This window comes from Salmo salar, chromosome 23, assembly GCF_965601325.2.
Source record: "Salmo salar chromosome 23, fSalSal1, whole genome shotgun sequence".
In the NCBI taxonomy this organism is placed as follows: domain Eukaryota; kingdom Metazoa; phylum Chordata; class Actinopteri; order Salmoniformes; family Salmonidae; genus Salmo; species Salmo salar.
Window position 1 is genome coordinate 13,254,898 of NC_138313.1, and position 19,725 is coordinate 13,274,622.

Genomic DNA, 19,725 nt, shown 5'->3' on the forward strand with positions numbered 1-19,725 from the left:
CCACACTGCCACCCCTGCCTCCCCATCAGTGCTGCTACCACTAAGCCTCTCCCAGTACCCCACGCTAACACTCCAGTCAGCCCCCAACATTAAACAAACACCAGATTCCATCAAAGAGCACCCTCAGTCTGAATACACAGAGCTGGCCAAACATCATGGCCCTGGTATGACTGGCCCTGATCTCTGATCTGACAGACCAGCGATTTAAGAAACCATTCCTCACTCCAAACTCACACCAGAACTCATACAGACTGCTTTGAACTGACTCTCAGTTGCAGACTGGCAGGGAACAGAGAGAATGCTGCCAATAGTTTAACAGAGAGCATCAGTTAGGCTACACTCTGTCGGATCTGTGCATTAAAAGAAAAGTAAATGTGATCAATTCAAGTTCAGAAGACTGAACTAGGCTAATACATTGGCACATTTGTGACTCGTTTCAGGAAACTAGGTGTATGTCGCTCGTCACTACTTCACAGGAGAGGCATTTGAATGTTTTTTTTTGGGCAGAAATGCCTTCTGGAACATGTGAACTTTCAGGTGCCTTAATAACAAACTTGTATGCCATCTGTAAATACACATTTTAAAATTACGAACCTAGTTAGTTTAGCCACAGAAAAAGAAAGGAACCTTCCCGCTATCCATGATTGGCTGAGATAATGGATGGGCTGGACATGCTGAGAGATGAGTTCGGATTGGTCTGCCATGTAGCACACTTCTGTCTACAACATAAGCTGCTCAGTATCTGTAGATAATCATTTCTAACGCATTTTTCTTTTTAAAGATGCTCTCCACTTTCTGGAGTTCTGAAATCAGTGGAATGTCTTGTGGAAGCAGAGTATGACAGCTAAGGAGAAAAATCTGGCATTTGATTGCAAATATGTGGAGGAAGTCAAAAAGAGACCACACAAAAGGCTGTTGCATAAAACACCTGTATCTGGGTTACATCTTCAAACTAAGGTCAACCATGGCATCCATGACAGAGAGGAAGAAGTGTTCATCTATGTATTCAGGTAAGAGATTCTAGCTAGCTACATTTTCAGATATTATACATTTCTAATTTTGTCAACAAGTCGTTTTTATTGCAAGTTAAAGCGTACTGTTAGCTAGCTAGCTAAAGTTACGTGTATGATCTGTGTAGGAATATTATTCGTATCTCAGAGCTATTTGCATTGCTAGTTATAGCCTAATGCTTGCTAGCTAGCTAGTTAGTTAGCTAGCTAGCTAACATTGAACCTAGTTGGTTAGTTTTAGCTACCAGCAGATTCATGCATGGTAGTAACATTATGAGTTGGGATTATGGTTCATTGTTTAGCTAGCTAGCTAGCTACATGTCTAAACAAAAGACTCTACTATGCAAGTAACCATTTCACTGTACCATTTACACCTTCTGTATCCTGTGCACGTGACAAAGTTCTAAAATTCTGCGGTAGAGTGCCCTGCTTTCATCACACACAACCATAAGCTATTTTCTGTAATTAGCTCGTCATTAACTTGTAAATAATAATATTGTGAGTTTACTTTTCTGTAATAATGAATACAAATTAGCTAAAGGTCCAGCAGTGTCAGCTTATGACATGGTCATTATTTGAACTGGCTAGTCAGCTAGCTATCTAACAAGCTAGAAACAAACCAAAACATTATTTAGAAAGTAACTTTTAGTTGCCTGGTTTGCTGGATTGACATATACTAAATTCATTTTTAAACGGATGGGTTTATTGGTGTTAAAATACACCCGTTATGCTATTCTGGAGCACCATGCTGCTGATGTCATGTAGCCTGTCGTTTTTGTGTTTATACTTTTTCATAACGACAAGTTTGATGTCGGATGACAATAGAATGTTCATGATGTCACCACGAAAACTGTCTACAGATATGTCAATAGACGAAGTATAAGTCAGGCTTTAGTCTTGAAATCTTTGGTTGTTTAGTACAATACCGTACTCATTTTGTTTAGCACCTGGCCTCACATGTGAATCCTTAAAGAAATGGGTGTGGCTAAGGCTTAAGAGGTGGTGAAGGATGCTGAATGGGTGTAGACAAAGAAGAGCTCTCCAGTAGGTGTACCAAAACATTCAAGGGCCATTTTTCAAAAGAGCGGTTACAAGTTAATCAACTTTCAATACCGAATTACTTTCCCATTGTTCCTCAACTGTAGTGAATGATATACCATTTTCTAGCTCTGAGTCTCTACTTTTATCCAATATAAAAAACACAATTTCAAATGTTGCTCATAAGACCAAATTGAGCCGGTCGGTCACATTTTATTTACACTGAACAAAAATATAAAGTCAACATGTAAAGTGTTGGTCCCATGTTTTAATTTTGTATTTAACCTTCATTTAACTAAGCCAGCCATGCTTTATCTACTCATTTGCTGGGTGCGGAGTTCAACAGAGTTCAAGTGAAGGTCAAGCAAATCATAGAGAAAGCAGACTGTATTGAAATCGTCTCTGATGGGTGGTCGAATGTTCGTGGGCAAGGAATAATTAACTACATCATCTCCACCCCTCAACCAGTATTCTACAAGAGCACAGACATAAGGGACAACAGACACACCGGTCTCTACATTGCAGTTAAGCTGAAGGCAGTCATCAATGACCTTGGACCATAGAAGGTATTTGCATTGGGGAGAGACAATGCTGCGAACATGAAGGCTGCTTGGTCTAACGTGGAGGAGCCCTACCCTCACATCACACCCATTGGCTGTGCTGCTCATGCATTGAATCTGCTCCTCAAGGACATCATGGCACTGGTAACAATGGATACACTCTACAAGAGAGCCAAGGAAATCGTTAGATATGTGAAGGGTCATCAAGTTATAGCAGAAATCTACCTCACCAAGCAAAGTGAGAAGAAGAGCACCACATTGAAGCTGCCCAGCAACACCAAGGGCTGGTGTTGTCATCATGTTTGACAGTCTCCTGGAGGGGAAGGAGTCCATCCAAGAAATGGCCATGTCACAGTCTGCTGATATGGACAGCCCCGTCAAGAGGATCCTCCTGGATGATGTATTTTGGGAGAGAGCGGTAAGCATATAGCAGTAGCCATTGCACGGATTGAGGGAGACAGCGCCATCCTGTCTGATGTTCAGACTCCGCTTGCAGAAATCCGTACTGCCCTGCCCACTTCACTGTTGCTCCAAGCAGAGGAAACTGCAGTTCTGAAATACATCAAAAAGCGTGAAGACTTCTGCCTGAAGCCCATACACGCCGCAGCGTACATGTTGGACCCCAAGTATGCTGGCAAGTGCATCCTGTCTGGTGCAAAGATCAACAAGGCCTATGGTGTCATCACTACCGTCTCGCCACCTTGGACTGGTTGAGGGCACGGTTCTTGGCAGTCTGGCGAAGTACACTTCCAAGCACGGCTTTGGGATGGAGATGTAAAGTCGTACCAACATATCTCATCAGCCACCTGGTGGAAGGGACTTTGTGGATCTGAGGCTCTTTCCCCTGTCGCCTCCAACATCCTCCAAATCCCACCAACATCAGCCGCCTCAGAGTGCAACTGGTCCTTGTTTGGGAACACAGAAACCAAAGCACGCAACAGGCTGACCAATACAAAAATTGGTGGCCATCCGGGCAAATTTGAGTTTTTTTGAGCCGTACAACAAGCCATCCTCAACAAGGTTGGAAAGTGACAGTGAAGATGAGGCCTCAGAGTCTCATGTTCAAGAGGTGGACATTAAATAGGTCCACGGAGAAGACATGGAAGCCTGAGAGGAAGACAACCAAAGCTTTAGTTTCTAGACTATCATTTCACAGATGTATGTTGAAAACGTTTTTGGGAGATGCAATGGATCATTGGGGATCATTTAATATTGCCTTTATTTTGTTCAGTGAAATCATCCCATGTGAAGAGTCAACTCATTTAATTAAAGTTAAATTCGTAACTAATCCTTTGCAATTATGTCTACTTATGATCAGGTAAAATGTTTATGTTTCAGTCTCCATATGATATGGTAGATATATATCCAATGCAAAAAATTATTAGTTGTCAAATCCGTTGGCCAGTCAGCACTTCTCAGCCAACTCTAATACAGGACAGTAAGAGAGTAACCAATCCCAACACAGTACAGTGAAAAGGTCCAGGAGAGGTCCAGAATGGAGAAATAAGGGGTCCGGCATCCGGGTTTAGTTCTCTCTATCCCCTCTGTCTCACTCTCTTCTCCCGTTTGTTGTCCTTTGGCCGGTTCTCTGTTTGTTGGTCTCAAATTGGACTTTTAAGATCTAACTTCTCCTCTCAGAATCCTGGCTAAATAAACCGAATTTCAAATGTGGGCGCATGAATGCAGGCTGATGTTTATAGAGGGCTTAGGATGTGGAGACAGACAGCCATAGAATGAGATTCCACGGGGAGTCAGGGTTTAAACCTTGGTAATGCCGTGTCACAAGTACAGTAACTAATATTTACATACAAAAACATGGCTCATGATGAGCGTGAGAACTGGGAACAAGGACTAGGGACCGATTACCAGGACGTGTACTCAGAGCAAGCGTGGACCAACTGGCAAGTGTCTTCAATTACATTTTCAACCTCTCCCAGACCGAGTCTGTAATACCTACGTTTCAATCAGACCACCATAGTTCCTGTGCCCAAGAAAGCGAAGGTAACCTGCCTAAATGACTACCGTCGGTAGCCACCATGAAGTGCTTGAAAAAGCTGGTCATGGCTCACATCAACACCATCATCCCGGAAACCCTAGACCCACTCCAATTCATGGGTCCTCAGATCCTCAAAAAGTTATACAGCTGCATCATCGAGAGCATCCTGACTGGTTGCATCACTGCCTGGTATGGCAACTGCTCGGCCTCCGACCGCAAGGAACTACAGAGGGTAGTGCGTACGGCCCAGTACATCACATAGGCCAAGCTTCCTGCCATCCAGGACCTCTATACCAGGCAGTGTCAGAGAAAGGCCCAAAAAATTGTCAAAGACTCCAGTCACCCAAGTCATAGACTGTTCTCTCTGCTAGCACAAGCGGTACCAGAGTGGCAAGCGGTACCAGAGCACCAAGTCTTGGTCCAAAAGGCTCCTTAACAGCTTCTACCACCAAGCCATAAGACTGTTGAACAACTGATCAAATGGCCACCCGGACTACTTACATTGACACCCCCCACCCCTTTGTTTTTAAACTGCTGCTACTTGCTGTTTATCATCTATGCATAGTCACTTTACCCCTACCTACATGTACAAATTACCTTGACTAACCTGTACCCCCGCACATTGACTCGGTATCGGTATCCTCTGTATATTGCCTCATTATTGTTATATTATTGTGTTACTTTTTACTTGAGTTTATTTAGTAAATATTTTCTTAACTCTATTTCTTGAACTGCATTGTAAGTAAGCATTTCACGGTAAGGTTATATTCGGCGCATGTGACAAATAACATTTGATTTGAGCCGAGAAGTGCTTTAAAATAGATAGACTTCTAGTCATTCAGCCAATGACTAGAAGTCTATGGGAACAGCTACCGCAGCATGTCATTGCTCTAACACTAGACGCTGTTGTAAAAAATACTGTACTAAAATAAAACTGTGGTACATACTATAGTAATTAATGTTGAATGTTCTTGCGGATTGTAGTGTACTGTAATATTTACTCTAGTATACTGCAGTATATTTACTGTAGTCTTTTTCAGACATGACTGTAGTATTTACCATAGTGTTTCTGTTCTATTATATTTGACAGAGAATTGGAGGCTTTTTCCTTCTGGAAACCTACTGGAGAAATACCAAAATAACACATTTTCCATAATCTGTAGGTAGGACTGGGGTATCATCTATAACCTGTAGGGAGCACAATATATGGGCTATACTTAGAATGTATGGTTTCTCACTTATGGGTGGCAGAAATTGCGATATGGGGGAGGAAAATGGGCAGGGTATACGCACATGTTTTATTTAACCAGGCAAGTCAGTTAATAAGAACAAATTCTTATTTACAATGACTGCCTACCCCGGCCAAACCCAGACGACGCGGGGCCGACTGTGCGCCGCCCTATGGGACTCCCAATCACGGCCGGGTGTGACACAGCCTGGATTCGAACCAGGGACTAGAGTGACAGTGCCTTAGACCACTGTGCCCCTCGGGCAGTGTGTAGTATAGTATTCTACAGTATCCTACAGTTTACTAAAGGATTCTTTAGTAAGTACTCACTGTGGGAAAGGCGGGACGACAGGGGTGAGAGAGAAGTGCCACTCCAAAAACATTGCCCGCATCAACCTTTCAACCCCGCTGTGACCGATCTGGTTCAATCCACCCTAGCCTAACCCTATAGCAGGGTTTCCCAATGTCGGTCCTGGGGCACCCCCTGGGTGCACATTTTGGTTTTTGCCCTAGCACTACATAGCTGATTCAAATAATCCAATCTTGATGATGAGTTGGTTATTTTAAATCAGCTGTGTAGTGCTAGGACAAAAAACAAAAACGTGCACCTTTGGGGGGGCAGGACCGAGTTTGGGAAACCCTTCCTTAATTAAAGCAGAAACCACTGATGAGAAAGTGCCACAAAAATATAACCCGCCACTGCATTCCACCAAAACAAACAAGCAGGGGCCGGGCGGGCCACCCAACATTTTCAATTAGAGCCAGAGAGAGGGCAGGAAACAGCCCTGTGTCCCCCGCAGGGAGATGGGTGGAAGTCAGGGGTGAGGCAAGGGGTCTTCAAGGCTCCAACCAGAGAGAGGCTCAGCGACAGCTTAGCACTAATTTCCTGTGATATGCTGTGTGTCAATCACACAATGATCATACACACATGGTGGAAAAAGCTGCAGAAAATGTTCAATAATCACTAATAAAGAAATACATTTTTTTAAGTAATTTAAAGAATCCCTCAAAAATAATACAGTAGGCCTTATTGATATAGGCTTGCACACCCACACTGTAAAATATTTCCTGTAAAATGTACAGCAACTTACTGGCAGCAATTGGCCAGTTAGTTACTGAAATGTATTTCACGGTACAGCTACTGTAATCCATTTTAGGATAATATATTTTACAGTACCAAAAATCTAATTTATAGTACATTACTGGAATTACCCATTCCTGCGGCATATTACCCAGCGTTCTTTGCAAGTTTTGGTCATTCATGGTCATTTAGTAGGCGCTCTTGTCCTTAGCAACTTACAGTCAGTGCAATCAACCAAGGTTGATAAAAAAATAAAAACATTACAGTCACAGCCAGTGTTTTCCCTTAAAGCCGGCTGTCGGCTAATCAGGAGGTTACTGACTCATTTTAAGTCAGCTACATTTTCTACTTCACTACTTTTCCTTTAAAAAGTTTCAAATTGCTAGTCCGTCGAGCCTTCTCCTGCTAGAATGAATAATATGCATCTTCTATTGACGGAATAGGCGCCTGTCAGTCAAAGTGAGTGATGACAGTGAGCGAATTACAGCAAAAATCCAAAATAAGCCCAACGCGTTTCTATGGGCTTATTTTTGGATTTAAACCTGTCAACTGCCTTCCCGCCTTTTGTGACAACGACTCCCATTGTTAGGACAGAGACATTAGCATGTTGTCATTATATACAGATCTCTCGTCGCTGTCAATTGTTTTTTTACACAGAGGGAGAGAGCATGATGCTTGTGAATTTGCACATCCCATTTAATGTAGGCCTAAGTGGTAACGATGAGTCGAAATCCACAATTTAGCCTAATTATTGTTTTCTGACACATTCATTTATTTCCTTTTGCGTGTTTCACATAGCCAGCCACGCAGCGTCGTGTCGCATAGCAGGCTATTTACTCTGCGTTGGTTGACAATCATGTGATTATTCCATAAGGGCATACACAAAATGCAAGAATAACAGATCCTTTAATAAAGCACGGAGAGGGGAAACAGTGAGTAGTACCTATATTACTGTTAGTCAAAATTTTCCACTTGTTGTTTAACATACTGTATTCCTAGGCGTGATAACAGCAGAGGGCTTAAGTTTCATTAAGTGTGTGATACCTTAAGCCGTAGAGAAGAAAGGTTCAAAGCTGCCTGTTCAGCCACTCTCTCTCTTTGCCCACTGCTCCATCTGAAACAGCACACCAGTGTGCAGTATTTGAGGACACACACACAAACATCTATGCTCTGACCTTTCACCTCTGAGGGTAACACAGTAGGGGTAATGTTCCTCTACCAATAACATGACCCCCTCAACACTGACCTGACACGAAAATGTATAAATTAAGACAGCGCTTGCCTATCTGCAACACTTAGGCCTACATCATGTTGATGATATCTAAGATTAAAAATCATAGAAGAAGCTTACACAAAATGTAGGCTATTGCAAAGTCTCATTTAGATCAAAAGCCTGATAAAGCAATTCAAAAAAATGTATCCAAGGAGACTTAAGCACTAAGGTAACAATGATCTGTATAGTTTCAAGACACTGACCTATATGCAACATGCTGCTGTAGTGCAATTCCATGGTAACAAAATGATGCTTAGACTCAGTTCACTTTAAAATGTATGCCAAACAAAAACCATTGATTTAAAAAAAACATAAAACTGTATGAACAAAGACAAATTTGAACAATTTCCACAGAAAATGTTACAAAAACAAATTTAGTGGAAGAACTGTACAGATGCAAATAATTTGAGTGGCCATTTGAGTAATTGTTCAGCAGTTTTATGGCTTGGGGGTAGAAGCTGTTAAGGAGCCTTTTGGACCTAGACTTTGCACTCCAGTACTGCTTCCCGTGCGCTAGCAGAGAGAACAGTCTATGACTTGGGTGACTGGAGTTTGGCAATTTGTTGTGCCTTCCTCTGACATCGCCTAGTATATAGGTCCTGGATGGCAGGAAGCTTGGCCCCAGTGATGCACTACCCTCTGTAGCGTCTTAGGTCGGAAAACGAGCAGTTGCCGTAGCAAGCGCAGATGAAACCGGTCAGGATGCTCTTGATGGTGCAGCTGTAGAACTTTGAGGATCTGGGGACCAATGCCAAACCATTTCAGTCTCCTTAGGGGGAAAAGGCGTACAGGAAGGGACTAAGCATGCACCTGAGGGGCCCCCGTGTTGAGGATCAGCGTGGCAGACGTGTTGTTGCCTACCCTTACCACCTGGGGGCGGCCCGCAAGGAAGTCCAGGATCCAGTTGCAGAGGGACGTGTTTAGTCCCAGGATCCTTAGCCTAGTGACGACCTTTGTGGGCACTATGGTGTTGAATGCTAAGCTGTAGTCCATGAACAGCATTCTCATATAGGTGTTCCTTTTGCCCAGGTGGGAAAGGGCAGGGTGGAATGCGATTGTGTCATCTGTGCATCTGTTGGGGCGGTATGCGAAGTGGAGTGGGTCTAGGGTTTCCGGGATGATGGTGTTGATGTGAGCCATGACCAGCCTTTCAAAGCACTTCATGGCTACCGACGTGAGTGCTACGGTGCGGTAGTCATTTAGGCAGGTTACCTTCGCTTTCTTGGGCACAGGGACTATGGTGGTGGTCTGTTTGAAACGTAGGTATTAGAGACTGAAAATGTCAGTGAAGACACTTGCATTTAGCCTGTCTGGTAGGCTCGCGTCACTGGACAGCTCGCGGCTGGGTTTCACTTTGTAGTCCGTAATAGTTTGCAAGCCCTGCCACATCTGACCAGCATCAGAGCCTGTGTAGTAGGATTCAATCTTAGTCCTGTATTGGCGCTTTGTCTGTTTGATGGTTCGTCTGAGGGCATAGCGGGATTTCTTATAAGCGTCTGGATTAGTTTCCTGCTCCTTGAAAGTAGCAGCTCTAGGCTTTAGCTCGGTGCGGATGTTGCCTTTTAATCCATGGCTTCTGGTTGGAATATGTATGGTCACTCTGGGGACGACATCGTCGATGCACTTATTGATGAAGCTCCTCAATGCCATTGGATGAATCACTGAACATATTCCAGTCTGTGCAAGAAAAATAGTCCGGTAGCGTAGCATCTGACCACTTCCGTATTGAGCGAGTCACTGGTACTTCCTGCTTTAGTTTTTGCTTGTAAGCAGGAAGATAGAATTATGGTCAGATTTGCCAAATGGAGGTTGAGGGAGAGCTTTGTATGCATCTCTGTGTGTGGAGTAAAGGTGGTCTAGAGTTTTTTTCCCTCTGGTTGCACATGTGACATACTGGTAGAAATGAGGTCAAACGGATTTAAGTTTGCTTGCATTAAAGTCCTCGGCCACTAGGAGCACCGCTTCTGAATGAGAATTTTCTTGTTCGCTTATGGCCTTATACAGCTCGTTGAGTGCGGTCGGTCTTAGTGCCAGAATCGGTTTGTGGTGGTAAATAGACGGCTAAGAAAAATATAACTGAAAACTCTTGGTAGATAGAGTAAGATAAGCTGTAGACCACACTACCTCAGGTGAGCAATACCTCGAGACTACCTTAATATTAGACATTACACAACAGATATTATTGACAAATAGACATAAACCCCCACCCTCATCTTACTGGACGTAGCTGTTCTGTCCTGACAATGCACGGAAAACCCAACCAACTGTATATTATCAGTGTCGTTTTTCAGCCACAACTCGGTGAAACATAAGATATTACAGTTTTTAATGTCCCATTGGTAGGATAGTCTCGAACGGAAGTCATCCAGTTTATTCTCCAGCAATTGCACGGTGGCCAATAGAACGGATGGTAGAGGCGGGTTACCCACTCGCCGACAAATTCTCACAAGGCACACTGATCTGCGCCCCCTGTATCTCCTTCTTTTCTTCATGCGAATGAAGGGGATTTGGGCCTTGTCCGGGAGCAACATTATATCCTTCAGGTCAAGGCTCATTAAAGAAAAAATCTTTGTCCAGTTCGAGGTGAGAAATCGCTGTTCTGCCATCCAGAATCTATTTTCGGTCATAAGAGATGGTAGCATCAACATTATGTACAAAATAAGTTACAAACAATGAGAAAAAAAAAATAAAAAAAAATAGCACAACTGGTTAGGAACCCGTAAAACGGCAGTCATCCCCTCCGGTGCCATTCTCTCTTTGATGGGGCGTAATCCTGCAGTAACTGGCCATAATAAAAGACCAATGGCCTTGTGCATTGTGGGCTCAGCCTATCAATATTCTGATACAGGCAAACATTTTCATGATGATCATTTCACATTCTCAACATTCTTCTGTAGTTGTCATACAGGTAGGGGTGGAGGCTTGGGGAACACACAGAAACACACACACACAGTTAGACTGAGAAATGGAGCATTAGCAGTTTACTAAGGATACAGCAGTGATCGAGACCAGCACCCATTGTCAGAGGTGTTGTGCTTCCAGAGCGCGGAGGAACAGCGCTCCCTCACTTTTTCCAATTTGAGAATACTATTTCTGGAAAATGTATTCTGATAAATTCTAAATAAATGATATGTTATTACCACAAGAATTACATGAAATACAACAGAATGACAAACCAAATAAATATGTATAGATGCCTAGAGGCAGGTAAGTTGTTGTTTCTTCCGTCTTCTCTCTGTCGGTAGCGAGAATGATGAAGAACTATAGGCTACATCTGTGCACTGCATAGTGGAATCCAGAACCCATGTGTGACCACTTGGTTAAGGCGACACCGTTCTGCCGAGGACACCCAAACCAGAGTGGCCACCGCAAAGCCCAAGGAGCCTAACCCTCTCTGGAAGTGGCTGTAGCCTTGCTTGGGATATTTAGCTTACATTGGCTATTGGTTGAGACCAGTGGCGAACCGTGACTATTGGAGCTTGGCCCTCAGTTGCGGAGAAAGATCTGGCGTCATACATATAGATAGAGAACTCGGAAGCCTGTGTATACAGAGCATGACTTGAGACCCTTCTTTTGCAGACCTACGTAGGAGTAGCAATTCTTTGATAGAGTCAAAACGGTCCTTAGCCACGGCTCAGCTGCGGTTCACAGAAGCAGCACACGTACACAATGGTTGCAAATATCAATAGCAGGAACCACGTTAGAAGACGATACGGTTTCGTCGTTTCAAAGAAACATTTGCAGAAACAGTCACTCAAATAGTGGCGGAATAAATTCAACCACACAACTACTCACATTGTTTCAAGACCACGGACGGTATATGCTGTCAGAGAGAAAAAGTTGTGCTGTATTCGATGATCTATCTCCAGCATGCAACAATAAAAAAAATGCACAACACAAAATGTCATGTACCCAGTACTTCCAATTGCAACGTCACTACCTTTGTTTTTACCACACAACCAGTGATCTAAAGTTTAAATAATATTTTACACATTCTATTCAAAATGATATGAACGAGATAGCAACAAAAAGCAAGCTGTAGATGAAAACAAAAAGTCCACTCCCCATTATGATTATCAGTTGAAAACGAAGTCCATTGTCCTGTTCTTCTTAAGAAATGGCCAATGGCAGGTTCAGATCGCTTGTCTTTTGATTTTAAATTCGAAATAAGTTATTTTTCGATTGAGATCAAAGCCAGGGCTGACAGGTAAGCAGATACAATTGGTGCATACTATCAATTAGTCTCTTCTGCTGGAGAAAGTGGAGCAGACGAGCCGGCCTCTTACCTTCGAAGTAAGACATCGAGTACACAACGGTGAGTTTTTTTAAGCAGCGGCAAATCAAAATCAGGGCCATAAATTTCCTCGAGACTTGAGAATGCAGCGTTTGGAAAGTTTGGCGTTTCCCTATATACTGGGAACTTTTGTGGGTCCAAGAGGACAAGGAACATGAGCCTTTCATGGTCATTGAACCTGTTTCTTTGCTGAGTGACAATGTTGTCGATGATCACACTGTGTAGCTGTTGGTACTGCCCGCGAACGTCTCCTTGCATATGTGTCCTGTGCCCCCTTGGAACTCCGGTTTCACTCACAGTGTCCTCGTAGATGGAACCGTATTTTCATTTTTCCCTCTCTATGGTGTTGCAGAAGTCATCCACCCTGGACAAGCAGAACTGCAAGTCAAACTGCCTGTTCCACAATTTTCCAAACAGCACGTCGGAGTATGCAAATATAGAGTAGAACATGGACAGCAGGAAGCAGAACTCGAAGCTTGTCAGGTGCGTCATGTATCCATCTGCGCTGTGAACGCCGTCTTCATCAGAGTCATCGTGATGGTCCACTATGTATTCAAAGAGTTCCGCCTTTTTTTCATACACAGTGCAAACTAAGCGTGAGAAGTTCCATCGTGTTGGCGCCACTGGCATATTTCATCCAGTAGTTTTGTTCGTTTCACAGATCTTGAGAAAAAACGCTGCTAGGCCACCAAGATGAGAAAAATAAAGTATTGCATTCTTTTAGTTTACCAGCACCTTGTGACATCACCAGATTAAGAGTGTGCGCATAGCGATGAATGAACAGAGCTTGCGGGATAGTTTCTTTCACCTTGGCTTGTACTCCATTTACACCAGAGGCCATCCTAACACCGTGCCACAATTTTGGCCGTACATTCATACTAGAGGTCGACCGATTAATCGGAATGGCCGATTAATTAGGGCCGATTTCAAGTTTTCATAACAATCGGTAATCGGCATTTTTGGACACCAATTATGGCCGATTACATTGCACGTGGCAGGCTGACTACCTGTTATGTGAGTGCAGCATGGAGCCAAGGTAAGGTGCTAGCTAGCATTAAACTTATCTTATAAAAAAACAATCAATCTTAACATAATCACTAGTTAACTACACATGGTTGATGATATTACTAGTTTATCTAGCTTGTCCTGCGTTGTATATAATCGATGCGGTGCCTGTTAATTTATCATTGAATCACAGCCTACTTCGCCAAACGGGTGATTTAACAAGCGCATTCGCGAAAAAAGCACTGTCGTTGCACCAAATCAGGCAGTGCAGGAGTTGGTCTCCCGGCCTATACAAGATTTAACTTTTCATTAAAAGTTAGTCTTGACAGTGCTAGCTGTGCCACCAGAGATTCTGAGTTCGAGCCCAGGCTCTGCCGCAGCCGGCCACGACCGGGAGGCTCATGGGGCGATGCACAATTGGCCCAGCGTCATCCGGGTTAGGGAGGGTTTGGCCGGCAGGGATATCTTTGTCTCATCGCGCACTAGCGACTCCTGTGGCGGGCCGGGTGCAGTGCACGCTGACCAGGTCGCTAGGTGTACGGTGTTTCCTCCGACACATTGGTGCGGCTGGCTTCCGGGTTGGATGTGCGTTGTGTCAAGAAGCAGTGCGGCTTGGTTGGGTTGTGTTTCGGAGGACACATGGCCTTTGCCTCTCACGAGTCCGTACGGGAGTTGCAGCGATGAGACAAGACAGTAACTACTACCAATTGGATACCACGAAATTGGGGAGAAAAAATAAATAAAAATAGTTAGTCTTGAAAAGGGCAATGCTAACAATTTAGCCACCACATCGTCCTCGATTACTCTCTCTGCAGTTGCCATCGCCACATACACTCATTGCTAGGCTCAAGCGTGAGAAAACAAGATAAGGCTCACCATTGGCTCCGAATTAGTGACGTATACTTAGGCCCACTAGAGGACCTTGAGGCGTCATACAACTGTCCCACCTTTTAGAAGACAATTTGTGATTGGTTGATTCTACGGTCATTCCAAAATGCTGCTCTAATTGAAGTCAATGTCAATAATGTTGGCTGGTGCCTTCTATTCAAAGTCTGAGGGCCTAGCCAATGAGCATTGAGCACAGCTTGATTACTTCTACCAAGAGACTACCAAAGAAAAATTCTGATTGGATATTTTTTTCTCTTGGATATTAACCCTTATTTTTCCAACACAAACTGAAGAAATCCAATAGGAAGATCATTACAATTAAGACAAAAAAAGATTAAATCAATGAAAACAAAATGACAAATTATAATATATAAAAACATATACAGATTTGCATCTACCCTTAGGCCCTCTTTGAGGGCGTAGAGGGCCCTGACGGTTCCCCACTGGTTGAGGCGTAGAGGGCCCTGACGGTTCCCCACTGGTTGAGACGCAGGGCCCATTCTAGCTTGGCGTGTCAGGATGGGCAATTGTAAAATTGTTATTTGGGCCAAGTTGGCGATATTAATGCATTTAGGTTATAGTGTATTGAGATGCATGAATACACCAAAACAAAAGCTTGATTTAATGTATGTTTTAAAACTAATTTCCTGCTATTCTACGTAGTAATTATTATTTATGTTCAATACTTGGTAAATTGATTTAATAGCATGTTTAATCTATGCAAATAAATTATATGAATGAATAGTTCACCTCTGTTTTCTTTTAATATGTAATAGGGTATATTGTAACCATGTGTTCAAGCTAATCAAATTAACGTTTATTTATGATAAAGCATGTAAGCTACACAATACAATGACATGCCTACTCAAAGTAAAAATTATATTAAGCTACTGTATATGTATTTGTATTAGCCTATAACCTACAAATAGCTATACCACATAGTCGTAGGCCTATTAGCCTAAAGACCTACTGAATATTATTGGTTTGGGTTCCTGAACTGGCCAAATGGCCAAATGGATAGCTTGAACTATACTTCAGCACCACATGTTGGTTCAACTTCTTTAACATCATTGCGCGATCCTGGCACTGTCCTTTCAGCACCATGAAGGGCATGCCAATAGCTTAAAATTACATCTCATCAAGATCTGTTGCCTACGCCTAATAGTCATATTCACCACTTATTACAAATAGATTATCACTTCTCACAATGGTGATGTTTAGTAAAGTTATATCAGAGCTGAATCAATGCAAGAACACAATTAATTTGCATTCCTCAAAACATAACCGAATATTAGTGTAATAGGCCTATAAGTTTACTGTTACACCAAAAACACCTCATTTCTAAGGAGATTTTAGGATGGCTAGCTGAAGCTGATTAGTCCCAAAAAAACGATCATGCGTCAAAACTTAACAGAGCGCACAACCAGGCAGGATTTACGCTTTGATTAAAACAATATACAAGAAAGGCTAATAGTTTGTTAACAGCATATGTGCTTATTCAAGAAGATCTAAATGCATATTACCATGAAAGTGATTGAGATAAATCAAGTGATTGGCATGGAGATGCAGCTTGGACGTTTCACCGATAAAACGTGAAGAATTATCATTCACAACTGACTGTGATGATGGCCTATTTTGAAATAAGGTAACCCGATGCCTACCTTGGTGTTTGAGGGTATTAGAAATATAACATTTTCTTTAGACAATATGGCATAGGCAGACATCGCAATTGGTGGATGCATTCTATGCATATCCTATAATAATAGGCTGGCTATTCAGTTGGCTAAATATGTTGGTAGAAACTTTGATATCATTTTTAAAAATTATTATTACGATCCCTCACCTACAAAAATAGCACTACACCACTGCCCATTGTGGTGTTGAGTTTAGTCGGCTACCATCAATCAAACAAAACAAAAGAGGCAAAGGCTATTAGTTTGACAGGCCATTGTTTCCATTGTATCCTACAGAACTCCTCTACATCTGCCTCTGCGTAGTCAAATTTACACATATAAACACCGCATATATTTAATGAGACTGGCCTTACACAGGCCTAGCCCTGCGCTACAGTACAGTAGTACCCAATAAACCAAGGAAAGCAGTAAGCAAAACCACATCGTTTTTAAATGTGTAATTCTCTTTGGCAAGACTGTCCCAGATAGGAATGTAGATTCTGCGTGGTCAATGACCCTTTGATGCGATACTTGTGCGCATGTCAAGAAAGGTGAGCAAGCGAGGTTGTTTTTTGGGGACATGTCAATTGACACAGACAGCGCTAGCTGTAGTTAGCTAGCGCAACTAATAGTAAAAACATTTCTCAAGTGCGTTCGCTGCCAGACCAATATAATTACTCTATACACATACTTAGACCATCAGACAAACATACATAGCAACGATATGAACAGTAAATTGGAAACTGTGTTAGCTGACTAACGTTAGTAGCATGCAAGTCAGCAGGCTAGCTTTGATAACGGAAATGTAAACAATCATCGGAGATCTCTGCAAAGTGAGACGAACTAAGACCGTGACTCCAATCCAATGGTAAAATAACGCTTTCATATTTGAATCACAATATTTTGTGAAATAAATAGATAACATACGGTAACTTACAATGCAGCTGTTGAATGAAAAATTCCAGCTAACCTTTTCAGAAATCAACTTTGTTTGCCACTTCCTGCAACGCCCAGTCGGTGATGATGTCATCACGCACTCTACTTTGCATCCCCCTCGGAGCATCAGAGCCATCAGCTCAGGAGCTGGGTTGAGTGAGCACAATTTGGTATGGTGTTGATAGTTACTCAAAACACTGTAGCTAAAATGCATTGTACTACTGAGCGTACAAAACATTAGAAACACCTGCTCTATCCATGATGTAGACTGACCAGGTGAATGCTATGATCCCTAATTGATGTCACCTGTTAAATCAACTTCAATCAGAGTAGATGAATGGGAGAAGACAGGTTAAAGAGGATTTTTAAGCCTTCAGACATGGATTGTGTATGTGTGCCATTCAGAGGGTGAATGGGCAAGACAAAATATTTGTGTCTTTGAACAGGGGATGGTAGTAGGTGCCAGGCGCACCAGTTTGAGTGTGTCAAGATCTGCAACACTGCTGGGTTTTTCACGCTCAACATTTTCCCCTGTGTTTCAAGAACTTAACACAACTGTGGGAAGCATTGGAGTCAACTTAGTCTAGCATCCCTGTGGAAAGCTTTTGACACCTTCTACAACCATGCCCTGACGAATTGAGGCTGTTCTGAGGGAAAAAGGGGATGCAAATCAAAATTAGTAAGGTGTTCCTAATATTTTGTGCACTGTGTGTGTGTGTGTGTGTGTGTGTGTGTGTGTGTGTGTGTGTGTGTGTGTGTGTGTGTGTGTGTGTGTACTGAACAAAAATATAAACGCAACAACTTCAAATATTTTACGGAGTTACAGTTCCTATAAGGGAATCAGTCCAATATCAATAAATTCATTATGCCCTAATCGATGGATTTCACATGACTGGACATGGGTGCAGCCATGGGTGAGCCTGGGAGGGTATAAGCCCACGGTCCACTTGGGAGCCAGGCCCACCCACTGGGGAGCCGGACCCAGCCAATCAGAATGTGTTTTTCCCCAAAAAAGGGCTTTATTACAGACAGAAATACGTCTCAGCATCCCCTCAGACGGTCCCACAGGTGAAGAAGCTGGATGTGGAGTTCCTGGGCTGTAGTGGTTATACATGGTCTGCAGTTGTGAGGCCGGTTGGAGCTACTGCCAAATTCTCTAAAATGACGTTGTGGCTTCTTATGGTAGAGAAACAAACATAAAATGTTCTGGCAACAGCTCTGGTGGACATTCCTGCAGTCAGCAGGCAATTGTATGCGCCCTCAAAACTTGAGACATCTGTGGGATTGTGTTGTGTGACAAAACTGCACATTTTAGAGTGGCCTTTTATTGTCCCCAGCACAAGGCACACCTGTGTAATGATCATGCTGTCGAATCAGCTCTTTGATATGCCACACGTGTCAGGTGTATGGTTTATCTTGGAAAATTATAAATTCTTACTAACAGGGATGTAAACAAATTTGTGCTCAACATTTTAGAGGAATAAGCTTTTGTACGTATGGACATTTTCTGGGATCTTTTATTTCAGCACATGAAACAATGGGACCAACACTTTACATGTTGCAATTATATTTTTGTTCAGTATATACAGTACCAGTCAAAAGTTTGGACACCTACTGATTCAAGGGTTTTTCTTTATTTTTACTATTTTCTACATTGTTGAATAATAGTGAAGACAAACTATGAAATAACACATATGAAATCATGTGGTAAGCAAAAAAGTGTTAAACGAATCAAAATATATTTTATATTTGAGATTCTTCAAAGTAGCCACCCTTTGCCTTGATGACAGCTTTGCACACGCTTGGCATTCTCTCAACCAGCTTCACCTAGAATGTTTTTCCAACAGTCTTGGAGTTCCCACATATGCTGAGCACTTGTTGGCTGCTTTTCCTTCACTCTGCGGTCCAACTCATCCCAAACCATCTCAATTGGGTTGAGGTTGGGTGATTGTGGAGGCCAGGTCATCTGATGCAGCACTCCATCACTCTCCTTCTTGGTCAAATAGCTCTTACACAGCCTGGAGGTGTGTTGGGTCATTGTCCTGTTGAAAAACAAATGATAGTCCCACTAAGCGCAAATCAGATGGGATGGCGTATCGCTGCAGAATGCTTTGGTAGCAATACTGGTTAAGTGTGCCTTGAATTCTAAATAAATAACTGACAGTGTCACCAGCAAATCATCCCCACACCATCACACCTCCTCCTCCATGCTTCACGGCCGGAACCAAACATGCAGAGATCATCCGTTCACCTACTCTGCATCTCAGAAAGACACAGAGGTTGGATCCAAAAATCTCACATTTGGATTCCAGACCAAAGGACAGATTTCCACCGGTCTAATATCCATTGCTCGTGTTTCTCGGCCAAAGCAAATCTCTTCTTATTATTGGTGTCCTTTAGTAGTGGTTTCTTTGCAGTAATTCGACCATGAAGGACTGATTCACACAGTCTCCTCTTAACAGTTGATGTTGATGTGTCTGTTACTTGATCTCTGTGAAGAATGTTTTTGGGCTGCTATTTCTGAGGCTGGTAACTCTAATGAACTTATCCTCTGCAGCAGAAGTAACTCTGGGTCTTCCTTTTCTGTGGCGGTCCTCATGAGAGCCAGTTTCATCATAGTGCTTGATGGTTTTTGCGACTGCACTTGACGAAACTTTCGAAGTTCTTGACTGACCTTCATGTCTTAAAGTAACGATGGACTGTCGTTTCTCTTTGCTTATTTGAGCTGTTCTTGCCATAATAT

At 42.7% G+C, this 19,725-nt stretch overlaps 1 protein-coding gene across 4 annotated transcripts in view; it reads right to left on the reverse strand.

Annotated features, from left to right (window-relative positions):
* LOC100380722 (exocyst complex component 2) overlaps nucleotides 1–17,102 on the reverse strand; it is a 100,530-nt gene extending 83,428 nt beyond the window's left edge. For 2 of the 4 annotated variants that reach the window (XM_045705934.2, XM_082967919.1), the window contains exon 1: nucleotides 16,984–17,063. The gene's annotated coding sequence lies outside the window, so the exon portion shown is untranslated. Of the gene's footprint in view, nucleotides 1–16,973 lie in introns of all 4 variants that reach the window. The other 2 variants (XM_082967920.1, XM_082967921.1) reach the window with 2 other exon arrangements.
* Nucleotides 17,103–19,725: the final 2,623 nt, after the last annotated feature.